Source organism: Chelonoidis abingdonii, chromosome 1 (assembly GCF_003597395.2).
Source record: "Chelonoidis abingdonii isolate Lonesome George chromosome 1, CheloAbing_2.0, whole genome shotgun sequence".
Taxonomy (NCBI): domain Eukaryota; kingdom Metazoa; phylum Chordata; order Testudines; family Testudinidae; genus Chelonoidis; species Chelonoidis abingdonii.
Genome location: NC_133769.1, coordinates 89,783,528 through 89,809,448, shown reverse-complemented (window position 1 = coordinate 89,809,448; position 25,921 = coordinate 89,783,528). Strand labels below are relative to the sequence as shown.

At 39.2% G+C, this 25,921-nt stretch overlaps 1 long non-coding RNA gene across 1 annotated transcript in view; it reads right to left on the bottom strand.

The window, feature by feature from the left end:
* Nucleotides 1-24,119, bottom strand: part of LOC116829617 (uncharacterized) — a 63,582-nt gene extending 39,463 nt beyond the window's left edge. The window contains exons 1-3 of the long non-coding RNA XR_004374784.2: nucleotides 24,066-24,119; nucleotides 14,750-14,889; nucleotides 4,262-4,386 (exon numbers count right to left, since the gene is read on the bottom strand). This is a non-coding gene — a long non-coding RNA (uncharacterized LOC116829617). The remainder of the gene's footprint in view (nucleotides 1-4,261; nucleotides 4,387-14,749; nucleotides 14,890-24,065) is intronic.
* Nucleotides 24,120-25,921: the final 1,802 nt, after the last annotated feature.

Here is a 25,921-nt window from a genome sequence, read left to right as displayed (position 1 = left end):
AGATTTATTTTGTATCAATAAAGATACGACTTTGGTCCTACATTATATAATTACATGTGCTTTAACAGACAAAGAAGATTTTGAAGTCACGTTTAAATTTGGGCTCCTAAAGATTGCAAATGATTTCAGACACCAGCTGCTATAAATACATTTAAGCTCGCCTCCCCACTCAGCAATGATCGTGCATCTACAGTTTCATTATTTCAAAAATGTTTTGGCTTCATCAGCAACAGATGAATTCATTAATTTCCTTATTAATTCAAATGATTTTTTTTCAATTTTTATATGCCCCAAGGTTGTCTCTGCAAGATCGGCTCCCTCTGTGTTCCATAAAATTGTAATCAATCTCTATTATAGTCATGAAAATGGTATTTGTCACTTTGCTGAGAAAAAAATAATCAATATGTCTTGCAGGGCAGAACAGGCATTTAATACAGCGAATTGATGCCTGTTAGAGAAATTCAGCTTGCCAGCCATTTGGGACAAGCTAACAGAAATACAGAAAATTCACCCAAGGTTGACAGATGAATATACAGACATGCAACAAAAATTAATATTTGGGCACTTTGAATGGCCTGTCATTTCATGTGTTGGAGAGAACATAGATTTAGATACTCAGATCTCAAAGACAAAACCCCAAAAACATGTACATAAAAGGAATTTTTGACTTTGTTATCATTTTCTTATTGTATCAATACTGGAAGAATAAATAGTCTCCTCTACTTTAAACCATAGCTCCAGACAAGAGACTGTATCAAAAGCACTGTTGAGTTTTAAGCAGAAAGACAATACAAAGATTATGTGGTGGCACTGAATACCTGAACGCTTTGGAGTGCACTGTAAAGCATCAAACAGAGCAAAGACAGGCCTGCGTATTGACGAAATAGCAACATTCTCACTATGGCACTGTTCAAAGTCTTCTGGTGGACAATATGAAAAATCCACAAGTAAAATTGTTGTAACTTAAAGATCTAGAAAAGGTCCAGCTGTAAGTTTAATAATAACTAGTGTCAAATTCTCAAAAGACAATATGTAAAACACTCCTTAATTTTAACATAGGTAACAATAACTACTTTAGGAATGGAGTGTCCCTTCTTCCCTCCCTTCTACTGCCATCTGCAGAACTGTCAAAAATACGTCACCCTTGATTATGCCTGTCTGTTTAATTCCGTCCTTTTGTTGTTTTTAATAAATAATGTTTAAAGCTGTAGCATAAAAAGCAAAAACTGCAACTGCATGGAACATTGCATTTATGTGAAACTATATTTGATTTTCAATGTATATTAATCTGCCCCATCCTTTGCTTTACTCTATCAGGCTATTATTGCCATCCTGTTTAATACTGAAAGTTGTATTTCAGTTTACAGTCATGTTAGAGATTTTGTGCCTCGTAGATAAGTTTGTAAGTGGGTTAAATGTTAGTAGAATTAGTAATGTATTTGGAGGAAAGTGTTTTTGTCTTCTTGTACGGCCAACAAAATGAAGAAGAAGAAAGTATGTGACGGCATAGAGAAACCTACCAGAAAATACTGCCAGAGTTGGAGTGATGGCAACCTGATATCCTCTACAATGGTTATGATTTGTGAGTTTACAGTTTAAAGCCCCCCAAATGAGAAATGGGCAGACTTCTGAGCATGGGCATGGGGGTCTGCCTAGGCATATGCACTTGCAGGATTGAGGCCTAAATCAGCCATACAGGCCTGAGTAGGCTGAATGCATGAGGCAGTCTGTTATGAGGAACTGTGGATCTCTTTAATTGCTTTAATTGTATTATGTCTTCTTTTATCATTAAATCTGCTTCTGCAAAAAAAAACTCATTAGAAGGTGCAAGCATTCCATTTATGGCAAATCTGAAGCATCATCCCATACATCGCAGGAAGACAAGACAAGATACCAGGAATGTGGTTTAACCAGGCTGCAATTTTTAAGTAACACATCTGGAAACTATCTGGCATTAACTTGCCCAATGCAGGTAATTCTTTTGTAATTTTTTTCATCTGGTGGAGATCTGATAGCAGCTAACCTGGTCTCAGCGATGCTGCTGAGACCCCATCATCCTCCCTTTGAATGAGGGCTAAGGATGGTGGGGAAGAGGGGGCTATCTCCCTACTGTAACCAGACATTAGGAACCCAATTTCCCACTTTCTTTAGGAGATGTCTTCTAATCTGCTTCCATTTCCAGTTCAGGGAACCAGACCCACTTCTGAACAAGTACCTGCATTGGACACCTACCAAGTTGCAACAAAATAAATTTTACAACCTAACTTAGCCACTGGGTCCCTGGGCCGCTGAGAGGAAGATGAAAAAACCTCACATCACTCTGGCCAACCTGGTAGTCAAGGGATAAATTCATTCCCAGCACCCAAATGGTTACTAGCATGATACCATAGCAAGGCCACCAAACCCAGTGCTATTCTAACCCAATGGGGGAGGTTTTCTTCCCTGTGCAAGTGGTGCTGCTGGGGCACGAGGAAGGGTCTATTAGCCCTGAGTGGGAGCCAGGCAGGGTCGGCTTTAGCAATTGCGGGGCCCAATTTGAACAGTTTCAAAGGGGCCCCAGCAGGGATGACTAAAAAAAAAAAAAAACCCACGTAAAAAAAACACATGGGGCTTGTACTCACCGGGCGGCACTCCTAATCTTCGGCGGCAGGTCCTTCACTCACTCTGGGTCTTCGACGGCACTGAAGGACCCGCTGCCAAAGTGCTGCTGAAGACCCGGAGCACCGCCGGGTGAGTAAAAATTAAAAAAGAGCCTCTAGCCAGGGAAGGGATTCTCGGTCACTTGCCCCCCTGGCAGCCCTGCCACTGGGCGCCGGACCCTCTTAGGCGCGGGGCCCGATTCGGGGGAATTGGTGGAATAGGCCTAAAGCCGGCCCTGGAGCCAGGAGGCTTATGCTGCTCCAGCCAATGAACCACAGTATCCCACTCCTCAACTCTAGACAGGGGGCACAATCATGTAAGGGATCAACAGTTTTCTTCCCTCTGCTGGTCCAGACAAAGCCCCACACCTCTAAGTCTGCCAGGCGAGAGGCATTTGTGCTAAAACCACATCATAAACGTCCTTTATTATTATTTTTTAAAATACATTCATAGAATGAAAACTTTAAATGTGAGTCTCCTATGACCTCTCTTCTCTTCACCTTTGTGTCAGAAATACTCAAAGACACCTGTACATGTTAGGCCTGATCCTTCTACTATTGAAATCAATGGGAAATCTCCCATTGAGTTCAATGGGGATAAGATTGGGCAAAAAAAGTATCTGACAATATGGCTATGCTCCTTTTTTCATATTTATTTATTTGTTAAAGCTAGTTTTTTGTTCTCATTTTGTAAAAGAATTTGATCCTAAGGCTGAAAACACATCGGTCAAATTTCTTTGTAGCCAAGTAATAAAAAGTTCTTGAAAAATCAATTTACATTTGAACATGATAATTGACGATTAAATAGTGCAGTTCTCGCAGGAAGCTAAAAATAATTCAATTAAAAATATCTCTGCATTCTTAAACAACAGAAGTCAAACTACACAGAAGTCCAGCAACACTGACATATGTTTCCCCCCAAACAATCTGTGTAGTTTCTATTTTACAAATAAGCTTCACCTGCTATTGTACATGCAGTGGCAAGCTATTGGTAAGGATGACAGAAGTTAGTGTTGCATGACATTGTCAACATTTATATTTATGCTTTGCATGAGAGCAAACATTTGTAATTCAGCCTAGGAAAGCTGAAGTTTCCTAGGCTGACAAAGTGTTACTACAGATAGTTCAAAACATAAGATATTCCTATCTACATTGTCAGATCTGCTGTGTGTCAGATTTACACATATGGTTACAAAATGGTCATGTGTACGTATATACAACCCCTTCAAAGATAGACATGAATTTGCATTCAGCTGTCTTTCCCCTTGCTCCCTTGCACTTTTGTCCAAAATGTAAATCTTCTCAAACAAACCAGCATTTGAAGGACTTGCACACATCCTATATTCCTTATAAAAATGGATAAGATGGATCTTTATATGTTTCAGTTGCAGAGATATGAGAGTAATAAAGGTATTAAGTATTAATATTTTTATAATCAGTATGCTAGGCCTTGAGGGATATATTCCCATTGATTTTTCCTTGGGCTTATTGACATAATTTGCACACTACTGATAATTGAGTTTTACCTGTTTGAAAGCATAAATCCCACTGAGAAAAGGGTATTTTTCAATTAAACTATCTCACATTAGCTTACTGACAAAGTGAAATAAATTTGAACATACCATGAAGATTAAAATAAGATGAACTTTGACTGGATGTCCTCAGTTTTCAGATGGATAATCCCCTCATTCTCATTTCATCTGCCATATTCTTCATTCATCTCAATGAGGTCAGTCAAAGATTCGTCCTAAGTAGAGCGGACACATATGTTACAACAACACAGGCAAAGAAGTGGTTCATCTTTTTTCTTCATCTTTCCCTGGGTATAAAGCAGTATAGTGAAATGTGATATCACTGCAATGTTTCTAGAGCTTCTTAGGTAACAATGCAAATACCCTCTGCAGGAGTTACAATCTATTTAAAGAGTTTTCTTCTCTTATTTTGTAAGAGAATCTAATAAACCTTGTTTTCTCTGTATTATTAAATTCTTTCAACTTCTAGGTCATCTATTTCTCAACAAGAGCAATGAAATTACAACATAAGGGCTTGATTCTGCTTCCATTACAGTCAATAAAAAACTCCTGTTGATATGAATAAAGCAGACTTCAGGCCTTTTTCAAAAGGTAGCCAAAGTGGCTTAGGAAGTGTTCAAGCTTAAACTTACATTTTTCAACATTTGGCTGGATTCTAAATGAGCAGCAGCCATGATCATCAAACAAGGAGTGCCTTATAAAGTCTTCAGCCCCACTCAATTTACAATAGCAAGCATGCTACAGATTCAGAGAGTGCATCCTGCTCAGTTTATTTCCAATGGAGAAAAGTGGGCATCTTATTTTCTCATACTCTATTTATTTCATGTAACTTTAATATACCAAAAAGGAGGTTTTTCTGCTAAAAACAACTGCCCTGCCTCACTATTTTACTCCATCAAGAAGTCCTTATTCCCCATTTTGCTATTGACCAGGTAGAGCCTAGTCACAGCTGTTAACAACTTTTGATCACTACCAGTCTGGATTGGATCTGAACTTGTGATACATAAATCAAAGACTCCTGTAGCCTATCCCTGAGTCATTAGTTTCCCTTTCACTTACTATTTATTAACATAGCCTATTCACAGGTAAAAAGAGTACTTTATGCATAAAATTAAAACCTATGAAAACCATTTTCGATTACGCTTTTTACATATTGTACACGAAGCTAGGTATAATTGTGACTAGTCCTTTTAAATAATTTATTTGAGCAATTTATTACTTTCTCCATTTAGGGTCAGGTTCTGTCACCTCTACCCACAATGAAAAGGGCCCTGCTCCACTACAAGTCAAATAAATGAAATAAATGTGACTGCTTACAGAGTAAAGAGGAGTAAAGGGGACAGAATTTCATTTTTTGTGTAATTCCACCCACAGAAACAGAGAGTAAGAAACACTGGTGACAAAATCCCCAGCAAAGCATAACCCAAAATAGATTAGGCTGACTGTCTCTCAGACTATGACAATAAAAATCACTCAGTTTTCCCCCAGCCTGAGTTTTCCTTTTCCTACATGTTCCACCCAATCAAAAAGTTTCATAGTTAAGAATGATACTTCTTTTCCTATGTTTTGTCATTTTGTGTTAAGTCCATGGGAAACTCAAATTACTGGCTTGAGGCCAAAGGGTACTGAAAGATGGATAAGCAATATCAATGATATTTCACTGCAATGACACACACAGCAGAACTTCACTTATCCACGGTAGCAGAGGACATACCAATACAGATTAGTTAGGATGCAGAATGGCGACTGCTGAGAGTACCAGTCGTTTGGGTGACACTCATTTCTCCACAGAGAAGAACACACATTTCCTTCAATATCTCTTACTGGCACTCAGCAAAGACCTGAAATAGGGTTTCTCTATGTACAACTGATCCTCCCTTCCTTCTCTGGTATGTGCTACTGCTCAAAGAGGCAGGATGAGGCTTTCTGGTCCCACAGTGGCCACAGGAATTGGCCAGCAACACTGAGCTAAGTGGGCAAACTTTAGAGATATTGCTACAATCCCATGCCCTTCCTTTGCAGCAGTGGCTCTTAAGAAACCTGTTTCCATTGCCACCTCAGTTCTTCCTTCAGCATGGACTTCAGATGTGGGAAGATATTATATCTAGTCACAAGTCCTGTTGCTGATATGAAAACAGAATAACTCCCAACTCTTTCCCCAGGGTGCAGCTTTAATCTCTTCCTGTGGTAGTACTCAATGCCCTGGGCAGAATGTTGGACCCTAAAATAACTGCCATCACCATGAGTGAAGAGAAGAGGGGCAGGGCAGCAACATCAGCCTTTGTGTAGACCTTCATGCACCATGCCACAAATTGGTTTCTGAGGCCACAGTAGGAATGCTATAAAGCTGCTCCATCTGCCTGAGCAACAGCAGCACTACTAAACTGGGAGAAGGCCAGAGTCAGAGGAAGAAGAGACAAATCTAAATAGAAAAAATTCACTTCAGGGCTTATAGGGAACTTGACATGACCAAAGCTGACCCTACATATGGCACAGCAGCAAAACTTTACATTAGGTGCTCCAGTAAACTGCAAACCTGGAAATCTGCTTTCATTGTGGCTTGCCAAATAATACAGTAGGTTAGATTTTTGATGTTGCTGGTATTAACTACAGAAATAAGAAAACCTCTCCCACTCTTATCCACAAATTGAAAGAGTAAGATAATATGTATACACCTGAAACTAGGACCAGTCTGTTATTCATGCTGTATGTGGATGCAGACCAACGAAACCCAACTAAGTATGAGACACTACAGTTGACATCTTTCACCCTCTCACTGTGTTTTGTTTTTTGAACAACATGGATTGAAATCCTAACCACACCCTTTAAAACGGGGCAGCCAGATGAAAATCACAGGTTAATACAGCTGTCTGACAAAGCCATTACCTTCTTTATTATTAAATGAAGTTGTGTGGAGTGCTGACACAAGGAAAGTTCTGATTTGCAGATAAAGAAGTGATTCAAACTGTTTTGCAATGTATGAAAAAGACATTGTATCCTCCCCCTGCTTACTTACTCCGTACTCTGACTTGAATTTTCTGAAAATGTACAATATGCTAATTAATGTATGAGTTAAAGTTAATTAAAAACTGGGTTCTTCAGGAATTTTCTTTTATATCGTTAAAAATAACTAATGTGCAAAGGCTATATTTGAAAAAAATAGGTTGCAATTAAACTAAGTTATTAATGATTCTTTTTTCTACTTGTCTTGATTATTTAGGCTGCAGATGGTCAACAACCATTGTGATAGTATAGGTAATTGACCCAATCTCCACCCTTCCTCTATTGCTAATTTGCATACAACAATTCTATTTATTATAATGAGTCAGTAGTATAAGAGACTGGATTTACGACTCAAGGATTCTCACTGGTCAGTTACGTGGCCCAGTCATCACTGCTCTTTAAGGGTATGTCTACACAGCAAAGAAAAACCCATGGCTGGCTCTACAATCCCGAGGGGTAGAAGAGTCCCAGAGCTCAGACTGCGGCTTGAGTCCAGCAGGCTACACAGCAGTGAAACAGCCCCACAGCCCGAGCCAGAGTCAGCTGGCACAGGCCAACCATGGATTTTTCTTTGCTCTGTAGACAGACTCTAAGTGTTCAATGGCTGCATGCTAGCTTGGATATCAGTGTTTGAACGGCTCCTCACGGCACCGTTGCCTTGGCTCCACAGTGTACTGCCAACAACACTGCTGGGGAAATGGAGACAGAAGCACAGGGGAAAAACATTAGGACTGAGGGAACTGGCTCCCTCTGCCCTTCCTTCACATAGCACTGGTCTCACTCAGAAAGCCCTCTAAGTCAACAAGTCAATTGCAAGATTCATTGGTACACTTGGGCTGCTTTGTGCTGCTCTGTTTTACAGGTGAAATTGCTCTAAAAAGTTAAAATGAATAAAGAATTTAAGGTTGGTATTACCGTTCAAAATGTCATTTAATAGTATTCTTTTCTGCGCTATTAATTAGTGTTCATTATGCAACTTTTAACAATTAATAAACACTCCCCAGGGTATCTAAAAGACAGAAACTATGTTGAAGTGGAGTTATGGTTGAGAGTACATATCAATAACGTCAAATTTAAAAAAACCCAACAGGGATGTAATAATAATCCCCAAACCCAGCATTACAATCCCAGGATTTTCAGAGTTAAATTAAGTTAAAATAAAGAAATCCAAACAGGTTAAGAAAAGCACAATCAAACCACTTCAACTTTGCCCTAAAGTGATATCCTGAAGACGAAAATATGTAAAAATGAATATAAATTCGAGAATTAGTTTAATCTATTCTGGGACCACCACCTCTGAATGCCATAATCATAATTATATGATAATTGCATGGCATCAGTAAAGGGCAGAGTTAAATTTTTGGGGGTGTCTTGACTCTGCATTTCTATAGTATTTGGATTTCTTGTAAGTATAACCTCAATTCTGAATTTCCTGGGTTTGTAAAGCTTGGTTTTGAGGTAATTATACCATCCATGCAATGTTTTTAACCCTTACATTACTGATACATACACTCAACCTTAATGCCATTTTAAAGGTTTGTTGTTGGTTTTTGCTGCTGGGTGTGGGTGTGCACGCATGCGTGTGTCTTGGAATAGAAAATTATAGAAGCCATAATAAAATATTTGTTAAAATGATTTACCTGAAACAGTGAAACACCACAAACAGAGCACATACATAAATTTGTTAAGTGAAAAAAAGCTCTACACAGGCAAGAGATATGTTATACAATTATAGCACTTTACTGTATTCCCTTAATGTAAAAAGCAGTCATTATATTTACATACGTCCTTCATTGTTGTACTACAGGTTTGTTTTATTTATTCTAAAGAGGAGAAGGTTGCTAGAAGTTATGTACTATGCTTGTGATGAAGTCTTGAAATCCTAGTATACTATACTTATCTTTCATGATGACTTTTGATAAGATTGCTCTAGTAAACTGCTAATTATATTATTCCTCTATATTAAACCCTTTAAAAAAATCTAAATGTAGTCTTTAAAAAAGAAAAACATTTAACCCCTCCCCCCCACACACACAACACACACACCCTGTTTTGGGGCAGCTGCCCTTTATGGGGCGCTAGGGCTCAGCCTGCCTGTGATGGCCTCACCTGGGAATAGCTGACTGCAACAGGTGGCTGATTAGCAAATGAGCCCCTGGAACTAATAAAGTTTACCAAAGCTCGGTGAAGCGGGGATTCCCAAGGGAAACAGGAGGCTGTTGTGGAGAGGAGATCCCAAGAGATGCCTGAGTAAAAGGGCCAAGCAGGGAATCCGGAGGGTGAGTTCTCCAGGTAACCCACTAGAATGGAGAGCTTATAAGAGGTGCTTGTAGAGTGGGGAGCTTCCTAGACAGAGACTGCATATGGCAGGCATCCAAGAGGGCATGGTCTGAGCCAGGGGTCTCGCAGACACTGGCCAGCAGCCCAGCCTGGAAAGGATCACCTGCTGTCCCTGGAAGAGTTGCAGTGGATGGCCCTGCCTGGACCCCTGACTCCAGAGCAGGATCTTGCTCCATAAGAAGCAAGAGGTCTAATACCAGGGGAAAGACTGGAACTGAGAGAACCCCTAGTGAAAAGTCTGGATAGAGGTGAACACTAGGCTCAGTTCAGGGACAAATGTACAAAGAATGACTGGGTCACCCAGCTAAGATGCGGGAGTGAGCATTTTGTTTATGGCTTTCCTTGGCTTTTCTGTTAAGAAATGAAATCCTCCAACACGTGGTGCTCTTTAGCATCTAACAGTCAGTCTGGATGTGCTGATACCCTGGATAAGGGAAAAATCAAGTAAGGACTCACCTGCAACACCATGACTGCCTTTAAGGGGCACCCTGGGTCAGCCTGGGATGATGACACCCCTGCCATCACTGCTGCTGGTTGGGCCTCTCTTTCCTTAAAAGGTCTATCTGCCCCAGCCCCAGAAACTGCTCTCAGCTGCTGACTTGCTTTACTGTGGTAGTGGATGTTACTCATAGGGAGATTTAAAAAAATGCTTATGACACTCAGGGATAAAAGGCGCAGATGAGGGTTTTTCTTTTGTTTCTTAGCAACACCTCCTAAGAAGAGATCAAATGGCAGCCAGTGAGGGCCACAGAGGTTGCTTCCCTGTGTGTTACTCTGAGTGAGGATGAAATTAAACTGGGGAAGTGGCAGGAAAGAGCTCTGGAGTGAGGGGCAAGAAAACGTTAGGTGGTAACTGGTCATCATTCTGCCTGTTGGAGCGAGTGAGCAGTAGGACCCAGAATCTGCGCTGTCATAGGCTGAGCCATAGAAGTAGCAGTACAGAAGCACGTGCAAGAAATATATATGGGCAATGTTGGGGAGGAAGAACCTAAATTAGACAATCATGTAAAAAAACTGAATGACAGAGACAATTTATGGTGGGCTAGTCTAGATGAAAAAGTGATTATCAAGAGAGAAGAGCTAACCACCCTGAGAGAAACTGCTTGGGAGACTGGAATTCTCCCTGTGGAGTGTGAAGAAGAGAACAGACGAGGAGAAGACTGGAATACATGGAGAAGGCCAATTATCTATGCTAAGCATGGCACTGAAATCATATATGTAATATGACTGATTGACTCATGTAATAATGATTCTACTTTGTTCTGTCTACTGAAATATTGACTTTTACAGCACATGCTGAAAAATCAATATTCCACTAAATGTAACTAAATGGCTGTAGCAGAGTAGAGCCCTGCCCACCACCTTAACACAGAAAACTTGCATCCAAAAACTGGAGTTTGAGATAACAGAGAAGGTAAAAAGATAGGGATGAGATGTTGTAAATGTGGGGAAATGATGGGGAAAAGGAGAAAACTGAGGGTGGTAAAACTGAAGGGAGAAAGAAAAGGACATTGTATTTGATGTAGCCTATAAAGCAGTGACTCTGAAAAGGATTTAGGAGAGATAATGGACAAACAACTTAACATGAGCTCCTACTGTGAGGCTGTGGCAAAACGGGCTAATGCCATCCTTGGAGATATAAATAGGGATGTAATGAGTAGGAAAAGGAAGATGATTTTACTGCTGTATGCAGCGCTGGTGAGACATATTATAATAATATGTCCAGTGCCGGTATCTATATTTTAAAAAGGATTTTGAAACACTGAAGGGAATTCAGAAAAAAAGCCATAAAAATCATTTGAGAACTGGAAAAAAATACCTTACAGTAAGAAAATGAAGGTCCTCAGTTTGTTTAGCTTATAAAAAAGACAACTGACATATTACAGTGTGCGAGTACCTTCACGGGGAAAAAAATTCCACCTATTAAAGAGCTCTTTAACCTGGCAAAAAAAACACAATAAGAACCAAGGGATGAAAATTAAAACCAGATAAATTCAAATCAGAGATAAGGCTCTGATTTTTAACAAGGAGGGCAATTACCCATTGGAACAAACTACCAAGAGTCTGAATGCTTTCCTGGAAGGTATGGTTTAGTCAAAACACAAATTATTGAGCTTAGCACAGGACTATCTAGGTGAAAATTCATGACCTGTATTATATAGAAGGTCAAACTGGGTGTTCTAATGGTTCTTTCTGGCCCTAAAATCTATGAATAATAAGGGACAGATGTAAGGTGAGATTTTTTTTTTGAAGAAGCTGAATGGAAACAGAGTTCAAGAAAAGGAAAACTTTACTTTAAAGCTTAATGTAAACATGCTATGCTATACAGTTTGGAATTCAGATAATTGGCTTTTTTTGACACGACTTATTATTTAGCCTGTCCCTTGTATTGAATATGCCATTATATACACAAAGGTGTGGAGTTGCTGGTACTGTCTTTATATTCAATAACATTGTAGTCTCATGCACATATCCGACTGGCGTGAAAATTGAAAAAAGGGAAGAAATGACTAAGGAAACATAAAACTGAAGGATGGAAAGAAGGAGCTACTACTAGCCTAATTTAAACATACTGATGTTATTAAAGATACAGCAGTGATGAGGGAGAATATTTTGCAGCCATTTCATCTGTAATCAAAATTGAAGGAGAAAAATTATTTGGCAAATCTAATAATTCCAATATATGAAAGAATTCCTGACTTTTTTCAACTGAGTCAATCCATTCCTGATCTTTTCCATAAAAACATCACTGGTACTCACTGGACTGAAAAGAGCAGAGAAAGCCAAACAAAAACAAATGTAAAGTTAATTATGCCCAAGTACAACTCACCAGTATTACAGTATATACACAGCTAAGGTACAGGAGCTAGGTGGTGCAATGACTGCATATACACTGAGCATTGTCAGAAATTCTCCCACTATTGCTCCAGCACTGATGGGAGTATTAGCATTGATGGGAGTAACACAGTAGATTGATCACAGGCATGTGTATCACTATGCCATCTAACTCTAGTCAGGTCAGATCTAATTGACATGCTGGTTGAAAATGCCAGGAAATGCTCATTGAGGAAGAGGCCAGTGACTTAATACAGCCATCTTTCACCTGTGCAGAACGAGATTCAAATTTAGTTTACTTCATAAACACTTATAGATATGTGTCAGACTTTTAAAAACCTCAAATTTCTTTTTGAAAGTTTTCTGAAAATGCCCCCCATATGGGAAAATTATTTCTAATTTTGCTTCTCTGAAGTTATCATTTTACTGGTCTTGTGCATTTAGTGTGACAGGAGGAAGCTCCTACAGAACGTTGACCCTTTGGAGTGCTTACGATAGTTCTGGGTCTTTAGTGGCAAAGGTGAATGAAAAATCAGATTTATATGCATGAAGCTGCCATTGAACTCCTGGATGCCTAATTCACCAGGATATAGCAACAGCAGCCATTATTTCTGTGATTTCATTTTGTCATTTGCTTCACTTCACGCAGTGCTCCAGTGATTAAAATGTTGCTCATTATAGCAATATGCAATTTGGCAATCTGCTAGGTTACTTTATGCAAGTACCGAATGAGGAAGAAAGGAAGAGTGCCCTATCTGTGTCCATGGTGGCCTCTAAAATCAACTTAATTACCATCAAATCCACAAAATAATGGCAGTACATAAACATATTTGAACAAAGCTTTTAAATACCAGGCCACTTGCTTGACAGGAAATATTGCTCTTGGTGGAAATACTGTTCTCACCAAACCAAATAAATAGTAGAACATGGGGTTTTCTCCAATTAATTTAGTCAAAACAGACCTACATATTATATATACAGACAATTAAACCCCTTCCAAATTAGGTTATCTACGTTTTGTTTATTTCTATTCCAAAACATTCATCAGAGATCCCAAAGCCTTTCCTGTTAAACTGAAATCTCTGTGCAACTCTAACTGTGGTCTCACGACCACACGTGTATACAGAATAGCAGAGGCCAGGACTTCATGCAGATACGGGTGATACTGTCTAGCCCCATCAGGCCATGTATTTTTTTTAAGATTATGTTTAGCTCCTGGCTTGAAGGAGGATCAGGAACAAATCTTATCGGTGGCCAGAGGCACAATGAGCATTCCACAGCAACAGGTACCCCCAGTGGAGGACCAGACGGGTGGTATTCTGTATGATCATATCTAGATTTCAACCTAGGTGGTTATTATTTATATTATTATTTAGGTATTAAAATTTGTACTTGAATAGGAAATAAATTACGGCAAGGTCCGTGTTCTAACTGTCAGTCTGAGACTGATGGTGGCCATGACATCTTAATTTAGATTACAGTAATGATAAACCTAGACATAAGGTCAAGTGATTACACATTAAAAATAAAAGAATAATAGCCAGAAATCCTTGCATAATAACCCGAATTAGAATAAGCAAATACAGAAAAATACTAGTAGGCAGTGACAGCAGCAAAAATAATTTTAATTTACTTAATAGAATGAGAAATCCCATCTTGAAACTAGCACAATCATATTTTCTTACTGGAAATCCAAATGTAAAGGTGTAGATGTCCATGGACAAGTGATTAGAATTGTTCCTCTGGAGCCTGGCTCCCTCATGAGAGAGATAAAGAGCTCCCTATCCCCAGAGCATAATTTAGAACCCAAATAAACACACACACACACACACACACACGAGAGAATGAGCATAAAGTCACTTTATGAGGAGAAGGCATGAGGGCAATTATTAATCTTGTGAAATTATACGTTTAGAGGAGCAAAATAACAGGCAAATAATTTTTCCTTGTCTAAAGATAAAATATTCCTGTTCTTGGAGAGGAGATTAAAAAGTACGAGGGACAGTCTCCACAAACAAATTCTCTGAACTAGAAAGACCCTAATTCCTAGGCAGTTTCATATTTCCAGCTGAATGCTGAAATCCCTTCCACAAACAGGATATGGGAGAGTTAGGGGAAAAAACTGAATAGATGGTGAATCAGGCAGCCAAACCAGGACCGTTAAGATAAAAAGAAGTATACATATGAATATATTATGCATGGTAAGTCTGATAAATAAAAGGCTATAGTCTTCTTTACATTAGTACCAAGTCACTTGTGCCAAACATTAACAGGAAATCCTGTAGACTTGTTCTTACTAGTTACCATAAAAGCTGGCAGAATTAGCCCAGAATAACAAGAGAAGATCCTCAAACTAGGACATTAATCTAATAAAGCATATAGGTCAAGTCCCATATAGACTTTTGATTGGAACACTGGTTTCAAAATTACAGCAATCCTCAGCTATCCATAGGGAACTGAGCATGCAATGGAGACTTTGTTTTCCCAAGGTAATGACAAACTCTTCAGCTGAAGAAGATCAACACTGGATTTGATTCCACCTGCAATAATACATAAACAAATAGTTGGAAGTATTGAAAATGTCCTCTGGGTTTCCCCTTGACTGCTTTACATCTCAATGAATTAAGACAGATCTAAATGCTGACCATGCAAGCCTTCCACCTCCAAGATAAAATTCATTGGCATGGTCTTCAAGCTGCAGGCTTGTCAGGCTACAGCATTGTGAAAACCAATCAGTTAGTTTTTCAGAAGTGTTTTTTTATGAAAATTACAGTGCCTATGGAACATCTGTCAACAGAAACATAAACCTGTCCTCAATCAGTACATCTACTTTGAAAGGAGGAGAAGGTAAGTTAATCCAAACTGCCTTTTTCTTGATAAATAAAACAAAGTGGATATAGAGTCAAACTTGTTACTTCCATCGATGCAGGAAGGGACAAATGGTAAGTTCTCTCTGGTTGAATTTAAGTCAGTGAAGTTCACTGAGGCATTGTCACAAGTCTTCCATTCCACAACCTCCCTTTGGAACCAATGTCCTTCCTGGTTTCTGGTCAGTGAGGAAAGAACTCGGGCCATTACTAGCCATGACTTTCAATTCCTCCCCAAGGGAGAGTAGGGTGTCATCTTTTCTTAAGGAAGTTGTTGTATGACCTTTGTTCAATAAACCATCACTTGATGCTGGAAATCTGGCCAACAATCATCCACTATCTAATCTTCTATTTTTATTTAAGACTGTAGAGAAAATTGTGGTGAGATAACTATTAGCGCCTTTAGATGCCTCACATGACCCCTTGTCATTCTGAGTACAGATATGAAAAAGAGGACAGAAACTGAGGTGGTGGTGTAAATGAAAGATCCCGCAGCCTGAGAACAGATGAAGATTGGGTGATCATGCTGCTATTTTTAGATTTATCAGATGCATACAATAGCAATGATCACAAAGTTCTGATGACTCACATGAAGAGCATACCAAGTATGGACACAACTGCTCTGGGACAGCTCAGTTTCTTCATGGTAGTTTTCCCAGAAAGTGGCCTTGTGCAATTGCTCTTCATCTTTAGGGGAACTATCATCTGGATTTTCATAGCATCTCATCTTGTCTCACCTGTTGAGAGGGTGAGTGAGGATGTATGGGCTGCAGAGTTATCAACATGGCGATGATGTCAAAGTGTATCAATCTCACCTAACCTAGACACTGCTGTTGAATCTCTGTGTTTGGCTGAGATTAAGAAATGGATTAAACTTCTGGTTGATATCATTGGCAACTGGTTTAAACTCAATCCAGATAAGGTAATGCTGGTAACTTGCAGGAAGCAGCCTGTAGATATGGCAAAGATACCTTCCATATTATACTGAGCATGTTTGCCTACTTTATATTGAGGATGTGTCTCAGCCATTTGTTAATAGAATTCAAACTGATGGGATTGTTAGATTTCAAAATGCTGCTAGATTAACAGATAGCAGCAGTTTCAAAAATGACCATTTTTCATCCTCACTTAGCCAGGAGAATGTGACCACTTCTTTCAGATGTAGATTCTTGCTACTCTGATGCATATCTTTGTCACCTGGAGATTAGACCACTACAATGTGCTTTTCTTCCAACTTTATCTTAAATCAACCCAGAAACTGAAACTAGTGTGAAATGTGGCAGCCTGCTTATTAAGTGATGTAATTCTCTGAATTGGCTACCTGTTGGTTTCTAGGTGGATATTTAAGGCATTGCCTTGGGTTTATAAAGTTCTAAATGACTTGCAACCTGCCTACGTGAGAGAAAACCCTCTCCCCCTATGCAAAGCTGCAGCATGTAGATGTGTTCAAATTGAAGCTTCTTTGGTATAATAAAAGAGAGCGAGCTGCTGGCAGTGTGCTTCCCAGGCTGGGCCCTCAATTTTGAAATTCACTCTCATCCTTGGTCTGAAATAGTCAGGATCTGCTAGTCTCCACGGCAAGTTGCAACACCCATCTGTTGATCCATCTAATCCCTTAACCACTGACAATGATCATTCAAGAAGGTTAACTAAATTCAATCTAAAGTTTAAAATTCAATCTAAAGTTTAAAAGCTGTTTATATTTTATATAGTTAATATAAAATATAAACAGCTCCTCATGAGTACATTCTACAAATATGTAATGAAAGTGCACAGTAAATACATGCAGGAACATAAATGAGATGTTCTTATATTGTGTTTCATGCTGCATGTGTTATGATATAACACCAAATAATTTAATAACAGTAATTAAATGCATGCCTTAACTTTCATGGTACTGTGGCAACCGTACTCCCAATAACCTTGGAACTCGTCACAGTTAGTGGTGTAGTCCAAAAAACCAACCCACACACAACCAACTCCTGCTGCTTCACAGGGATCCCTCCAGTTACTGATGTGATTCTGGCACTGGAGATTAGCTAATTACTATATTAGTAGATTTCCAAAATCTTGTATGTCATTTTCTCCCTGTTTAAGGCTTCTTCCATCTAATGGGGCTCCAAGTGAAAGTTCTTGTTTTAAAAGTGCTACAGCACTAGCCCATGGCAACAGCAGCAAAGTGCCATTTGTAACTGTGCTTCTTCAAAGGATCGAAGTGTAAAGGAGCAGGAGGCACACACTTCACCTTTCTAGTCCCACAGCATTTCAGGCCCATTGATCTGACTGGAAATCCAAAGATAACAGGTTCTTTCTAATTAAAAACACCGATAGGCTTTGCATGGCCTTTCCCACCCACACCTAAAGACATCTGGAGCTAGTACATGGAAGAGACAATGCTATGATTCCTACTCTGAAATGCTTTACTCATCTCACATGCTGCGAGTAAAATGGACTGGGTTTGCAGAATACTAGTCAGTTTAACTTACAGCTGGTGTCAAAAGTCATGTACATCAATAAAGGACACCAGCACCATTTTCCCACTGTCCAGCTGTTGGGCAGAACCAAAAAGGCAGAGAGATTAAAAAAAAAAAAGACTATGCATAGGTTGTGGGTGGCTAGGGCTAGAGATCTATTTTTGAGCCACCCTGCCCACCCATGCACCCGCCCAGCTCAGCAGCTGAAGCCCCATGTCTGGTGGTGCCAAGGCCAGGAAGGCGGTAGGAAGGGTGTCATGGGCCTGCCTCCATGCTGGATTCCATTTCCCAGCAGGTATAAACATAGGCGCTGACTTCCCCTCTTTCACATGGGTGCCCAACCCTCACTTTGACCCTGGCCCTGCCCCTACTCCACCCCTTCAACGAGGCCCCACCTCTGGTCTGCCTCTTCGCACCCCTTCCCCGCCCCCATTCCAACCCCTTCCCCAATGTCCCTGCCTCAACTCCACTCCGTCCCTGCCAATATTCCAACTCCTTTCCCAAATCACCGCCCTGGCCCTGCTTCTTCCCTGCCTCCTCCCTTGAGCACTCCACATTCCCGCTCCTTCCCCTCCCTCTCGGAACGTGCTAACGCTGCCAAACAGCTGTTTGGTGGAGGTCAAGGGGGGGAACGCTGGGAGGTAGGCAGAGGGGCGGGGATATGGCGCGCTCAGGGGGAGAGGAGGAGGTGGAGAAGGGTGAGGGAGGGGAGCTTGGCTGCCGGTGGGTCCAGCCCCAGCACACCCACAGAATCAGCGCCAATGGGTGTCGATAGATTCTGCCATTCTGAAAGTGGCATTGGGTTCTGGCTCCTGAGTAGCACTCCCCAGGAAAATTTGCTGGGATGGAGCAAGAGTCCTGGGGGCAATGGGAATCCTGAGGTGATGAGCAGGACGACACTTCCATGGGAATGGGAGAGATCCTGAGACCCCATATCTGGCAGTGCTGGAGCCAGGAAGACAGAGCTGCAGAGCATCATAAGTGGAGGGCCCTGCCTTCCTGCAGATGTGCATCAAGTGATGCTGAAGTGGACTCCTCCAAATCTGAGACCAGCAAGAGTCAACAGGCTGGATCAGGGAGCCAGGTCCTGCCCTGTGGCACAGGAGCCACTGGCTGCAGCGTGAGTGGATTCAGCCCCTCTCTCCCCCAACCCCCAGATATTTTCACCAGCCTCTTATTAGACTAAGATAGATGGATGCAGAAAGAAGAATGGGCAGATACTTAGAATGAACATAAGGGGGAAAAAACAACAGTGATTGTCAAAAAACATTCCTCTTCCCTCACCTCCAGCTTTGGGATTCCTAGAGCTGCCATTCCAAAGACTATGTTGATTACTTAAGTTTAGACATAGGATATCACAATTTGCCTTTTCACACTGAACTGGACTTTGGCACCGCGCTATAATTGGATTAGTTCATCCCATGACTTGATTAAATAAATTAAACTATTCTAAATAATACCAGGGTATTTACTGTCAAATCACATTTCAGAAGAATGACGTTTTAATTAATTTTGTAACATAGAAGACAATGGGTAAAGTGCCTAACTGACTTAAGAGCCTAAGTTCCTTTTTCAGATGAGACCAAGGCACTTAGGATCCAGTTTCACTGACCGCCAGTGAAACTTGTGTGGCCCCTAAAGGTACGTCTACACTGCGATTAAAGATATGCAGCTGACTCGGGCATACTGGACTAGGGTAAAGGACTGTTTAATTGTGGTGTAGATGTTCGGACTCACTGAAGCCTGAGCTCTGGGACCCTGCCCCCTTGGTGTCCGAGCGTCCAGGCTCTAGCCCAAGCTCAAATGCCTGCACCACCATTAAACAGCCCCTTAGCCAAGCCCTGAATCAGCTGGCACGGGCCAGTCGCAGGTGTTTGATTGCAGTGTAGAGAACACCCATTTTTTCATGTTCTCTGTGTATATATATATCTCCCTACTGTATTTTCCACTGCATGCATCCAATGAAGTGGGCTTTAGACCATGAAAGCTAATGCCCAAATAAATCTGTTAATCTCTAAGGTGCCACAAGTACTCCTTATTCTTTAAGCCTGGACTAGTTTACCTGGCTGAGGGCAGAGGTTAAAACAGAGCCTAGGCTCTAACTCAGGCTGGAACCCACTCATTTTGAAGTGAGGATGCACACATAATCACTTGAGTGCTGACAGTCCTCCAATGCCTTCCCACAATTCCTCCCAAGTTCTTCCACAATTGACTGGGAAAGAATCCTAGAGCATCTCAACACAGAGAACCATGGGATATGGCTCTAGACACACAGGCAAATGCAGAAACAGTGAGAGCACAGTAACACATGTAAGGAGTTGCTGCAGGGACACTTGCACCAGGCTAAGTTAACTCGGGTGCTAAGAGCCACATGCCAATTACCCGGGTTAATTATGCATTGAAGCCATAAGTCACTTTTGAAAATGCGCCTTAGGCTCTAAATCACTGAAATGCTTTTGAAAATTCTGCCCTATATCAGTATGCAAGCATGGTTTAAAATACACAGAGGTTTTATTTCCAAATATGAGCCTTTGACAAACAAGGCATTTAAAAGAACACTGCAAAATAGGTAAAACCCAAAGTTTAAGCTTTAAAAATATTACAAAAGACAATATCAATAAAAAATATATCCTTTTTTAAAAAAATTGAAAACAGTTTTGTGTTTGGATTTGAACATTTTCTTGCAATGTTTGCACTGAAAAAAAAATTAGTAAATTGTATTAGTGAAACTGGATAAGAACATTTTTCTCCTGCCAGAGTGAAGTATAAAAAGTAAATATGCAGCAAAAAAGGCAGAAGAGTAAATTAGATCATAAAATTTAATCTAAGGCAAATACAAGTTTTACCTGCTTAATTTCTAACCTGATAGTGTCCTAGTAAGGCAGAAAAATAGCACATTATATATTATATTCCATTATATTGTTTTTCCTACTAATACTCCCAAATGTCACCTACTGTACTGGACCTTTTCTAAATTATGTTGTTTCTGCAACTAAAGCTGTGTCTCAATATCTTGATTACCAGTAATTATAGACTGAGTGGTAAAAATAAATGTTTGTACAACCATGGCCCTTTCTGGAAATTCCCCAAAACCTCAATGATTTAAAAATGTCATTTAAAAACAATATTGTGATTCATTTCAATATCACAAAATTACACTGAATACAAGATATATATTTTTTCCTAAAGTGCACTTTTTACCGAATTACCTAAGACATTATGATCATGGCCTAGAAATTTCAATAACCTGAATTCTGTTACAATTAGACAACACAATAGTAACGCAATATGAAGATTTACTGTGTTAACATTTCTGAACAACATTAGTGCCATAAAATGTTAAACATTAAATATGAAGACAATGTAATATAGTTCAAAAATAATCAGTCCCATCTGAGAGATGTGTCAGTGAAAATAGATTGCTTGTAAGCGAGAGTCAGAAGGGTAAGAATATTGAGACCTAGAGACTCCCATTTGCTTTATGTCTCGCACACATTTGGTCTCCTTGCTCCATTGCCCATTGTTAAATATTACTGGACAAATTTGCTAACCTTTATTCTCAGGCTTGGCCACTACAGCATTAGATGCTAATTCAATAAATAGACAGCCTGACATTATAATCTACCATTACATGATGTTTTGATTTTAACTTTAAAACACCTTCACGTGTCATTGTCAGGCATATAGTATATGTATACGTACCAGTTTCATATTTAATCCACTATCCATTCTTCTGTTTATAGCTATTGATTAGTAGTGATTTTTTCACAAGAATAATGCTAATCTTGCTTGATGTTTCCTCTAAACTATTTTATCTTATACTGTTTTTCACTTGCATGACATAGAACATTATGTACATCCTCATGCATTGTGCACTACTAGTCAAAGCTGCAGACTAAGCCTATGCAATACAAAGCAGAAATATATGAATGAGTTAATGCATTCATATGACATTGAACACTTCCAATCATTTATGACTGCAGAGCTGCTGTTTGCATTTCATATTCCATACTTTACAGTTGCCTGTGGAAATAAGGAAATGCAAAACTAGCTGAAAAAATAAATAAAATAAAACAAAACTGTTTCCTAAGGGACATTACAGTCTCACCTTATTGTCCTGAAGCATCAGGAATTCTGTATTGTCTCTGTTTTTATTAATAATGCAACAACAGTCTTTCAACAATTCTTCCTGGAGGATAAATGCTCTTTTTTGGCAACTAAAGACACGTGATTAACTAGCTCATAGGCTAAAACCTGACAGAGGTTCTCAATATTTACCAGTCTGTCCATCTGGTACCTCGAGAAGAAGTAATATATGGGTTATATATCTATTCAAAGGGGTTTTTATATCCTCCCACAAAGTCATTACTTTAGTAATATGAACTTTGCTCTATTGCTCATAATATAATGAAACCATTCTTGTTTACAATGTCACCTGAAAGTGAGAAAGGGCTTTTGCATGGCACAGTTGTAACCGGCGTCACAAGATATTTATGTGCAGGATACGCTAAAGATTCATATGTCCCTTCATGCTTCAACCACCATTCCAGAGGACATGTACCCATGCTGATGATGGGTTCAGCTCGATAATGATCCAAAGCAGAGCAGACCGATGCATGTTCATTTTCATCATCTGAGTCAGATGCCACCAGCAGAAGGTTGATTTTCTTTCCTGGTGGTTTGGGTTCTGTAGTTTCTGCATCAAAATGTTGCTCTTTCAAGACTTCTGAAAGCATGCTTCACAACTGGTCTCTCTCAGATTTTGGAAGACCCTTCAGTTTCTTAAACCTTGGGTCGAGAGCTGTAACTATTTTTAGAAATCTCACAATGTTACCTTTTTTGTGTTTTGTCAAAGCTGCAGTGATAGTGTTGGGAAATCAAACAACATGTGCTGGGTCATCATCTGGGACTGCTACAGCATGAAATATATGGCAGAATGTGGATAAAACAGAGCAGGGGACATACAATTCTGCCCCAAGGAATTCAGTCACAAATTTAATTAACACACTATTTTTTTAATGAACATCGTCAGCACGGAAGCATGTCCTCCGGAATGTTGGCTGAAGCATGAAGGGGCATATGAATGTTTAGCATATCTGGCACATAAATACTTTGCAATGCCAGCTACAAAAGTGCCATGTGAATGCCTGTTCTCACTTTCAGGTGACATTGTAAATAAGAGGTGGGTAGCATTATCTCCTGTAAATGTAAACAAACTTGTTTGTCTTAGCGATTAGCTGAACAAAAAGTAGGACTGAGTGGACTTGTAGGCTCCAAAGTTTTACACTGTTTTGTTTTTGCGTGCAGTTATGTAGCAAAAAAATCTACATTTGTAAGTTACACTTTCACAATAGAGATTGCACTACAATATTTCTATGAGGTGAATTGAAAAATACTATTTCTTTTGTTTATCATTTTTACCATGCCAATATTTGTAATAAAAACTAATATAAAGTAAGTACTGTACATTTTGTTTTCTATGTTTAATAGAAACCAATATATTTGAAAATATAGAAAAACATCTAAAATATGTAATAAATTTCAATTGGTATTCTATTGTTTAACAGTGTGATTAATCACAATTAATTTTTTTAATCACAGTTAATTTTTTTGAGTTAATCGCATGAGTTAACTGCAATTAATCAACAGCCTTAAAAACACTAGCCTTAAAAAATATAAAACATGCAGAAATTACATTTCCATACAAAATTATTTTTTTATGAGGAATGGGACAATTATTGGAAAAAAATTAAAATGCTGGTGAACCTCCAATAACCTTTAAAAAAACCCTACTTGGTACAAAATGTGTACAAGTTTTCTGTCTCATTTTGGTTTCTTGAAATGCATTATAATCAGAGCTGGGCAAAGGTTTTTAGTTGACTAGTTTGTTTGCCAAAAATGTGGTTTCAAGTTGACTGAAACTATTCACAAATTCAGGTCAAATTTGCTGAATAGTTTCAGCCAAAACATGATTTTTTTAAAAAAGGTCTAAATATTTCATTTTTAACGTGTTCAAAACCAAATGTTCTGACTTTTTGTTTAGTAATGATATTTTGTTTAGAAATTCATGTAGATTTATTTAAACAAACAAACAAAACAAAAATAAAATAACCCAAAACTAAATAAAATAAAGAAACAGAAAAAAAATTAATTTCAGGTCACATTAAAAGGATTTTTTGTTTAATTTTTTTGGTTTCGTCACCAAACTGAAAAAAACAATTATCCACTCAGCATTACTTATAGTGTGACCAACTTACAGGAACAAAATAAAGGAATAGTACGGTTTCAAGCACTATTCTATTTCTAATAAAATTAAATTGTAATTTGTATTTTATTTCTTCAGGCATGAAAAGGATCAACATTTTCTTTACTTACCTTTGGAGGTATTTCAGTGCAAAGCCTCTTTTGTTCTCCAAGACCTATGTGATGTAGTCCAATATTCATTTATTTATCGTACCTGCGTAAACATCTCTGCTTCCTATGCAACAACATAACAACAAAGAACATGCAGTCGTTAAAAGCATTTAAAAAATGTCACTTACTATATCACAAAATAACGTGTAATAATCTTTCAGAATTTGTTGACAATAGATGATGGAACACAACTTTCTTGTTTAAGTTCTGAATATGCTACTTACGCAAAACTCTGAATATGAAGCCAAAGTATAACAACTCGGGCTTAGTTTTAAGCAAACATCTCATATATATATATGTTTCTATATTATCTCACATTATCTCATATATCTAATTATCTAAATCTATTATCTCAGATTTTATCATACAATTGGACCGATAATCACTTGCTTAGTGTTCAAAGATGAAAAGTGAAACACTGAAATCTAACTATATCCTAAAGACAAGGAAACACTGTAAGAAAATGAATATATTTACATTCAAGACAATGTCATGCTTCCTTCCTTGATTCTTCAAGAGCACCATATACACAGGGGAAAGAAAAGCCTAATAACCGAATGCTCCTGCCCATTCATGCTAATTTCGTTATTCTAAAAAAATTAGAGAATACTAATGGGGAATGGACATCTCAGAGGAGAGGTAATGGGATTTAGGTCTCGATCCTACAAGCATTCCTTTGAGGTGTCCAGTTCTCACAACTCCTGCTGATTTAAATGAAAGGTAAGTGGACTCAGCACTTAACAGAATTGAGCCCTCATAGCTTTCCACTTCTAGACTCCAGGTTAGAATGAAGTCAAGACCAGGCATGACCAAAATATTTTACTATTTGATGGGGCTGTGCAGTGAAAACCCAGTTGGATGACTTGATCCATTTGTCACTGAACATGTGTCTCCACCACAAAATTGGTGTTGATTGTCACCCATGTAGAGATTTTGAAAAAGGAACTAGAAGAGAATGGACATGGAGGTCTCTATCCACTCTAATGCTGGTCCTATATCAAATCTGAGGTTCACTGGCAAAGCAGAGTAGGGAAGCTTGCCAATTTCCTTTCTCCAATTCACATCTTCTGTGGATGGGGGACATCAAGCTCTAGAGTTACTAAGTAGACACTTTAAATTAATACTAAATTCACATGTAAAAATCATAAAAAACAATGAAAGGGGAATGTGTGTTCAGGTTTTTCTCTATGAGAGGCAACAAACGACGAGTTATGGAAAAGCCACAGTCAATCTGAAAATTCTGGGTGAGATTTCCACACATGCTTATTAGTGACCTTTCTTTCTTCCCATTAAAGGCAATGGTAAAACTCTCATTGACTTCAACGGTAGCAGTGTTAGGCCAACACAAAGCATGCTTCTGAAAATCCCACCCAGTGCTGCAGAGACTCTCAATATTATGCTGAATCTTGTGATATTTGGCATTTTTCTCAAATACGCAGCTCCTGGAGTCAAGTGATTACATGAGAATCTAAGCTGTCATTATTATTTGTAAATAGATAATCTCTTAGACCTCATGATTGCAAAGAAACGTTTGACAACATGACCCAAGTGCACCCCTGTCAAGGTTCCTTCCCCACTCTGAACTTTAGGGTACAGATGTGGGGACCTGCATGGACACTTCTAAGCTTAATTACCAGCTTAGATCTGGTATCGCTGCCACCATCCCCCAAGCACTACTTTTTTCTCTGGGTAGTTTTGAGGGACTTCACCAATTCCCTGGTGAACACAGATCCAAACCCCTTGGATCTTAAAACAAGGAGAAATTAACCATCCTCCCTCCTTTCCCCCACCAATCCCTGGTGAGTCCAGATCCAATT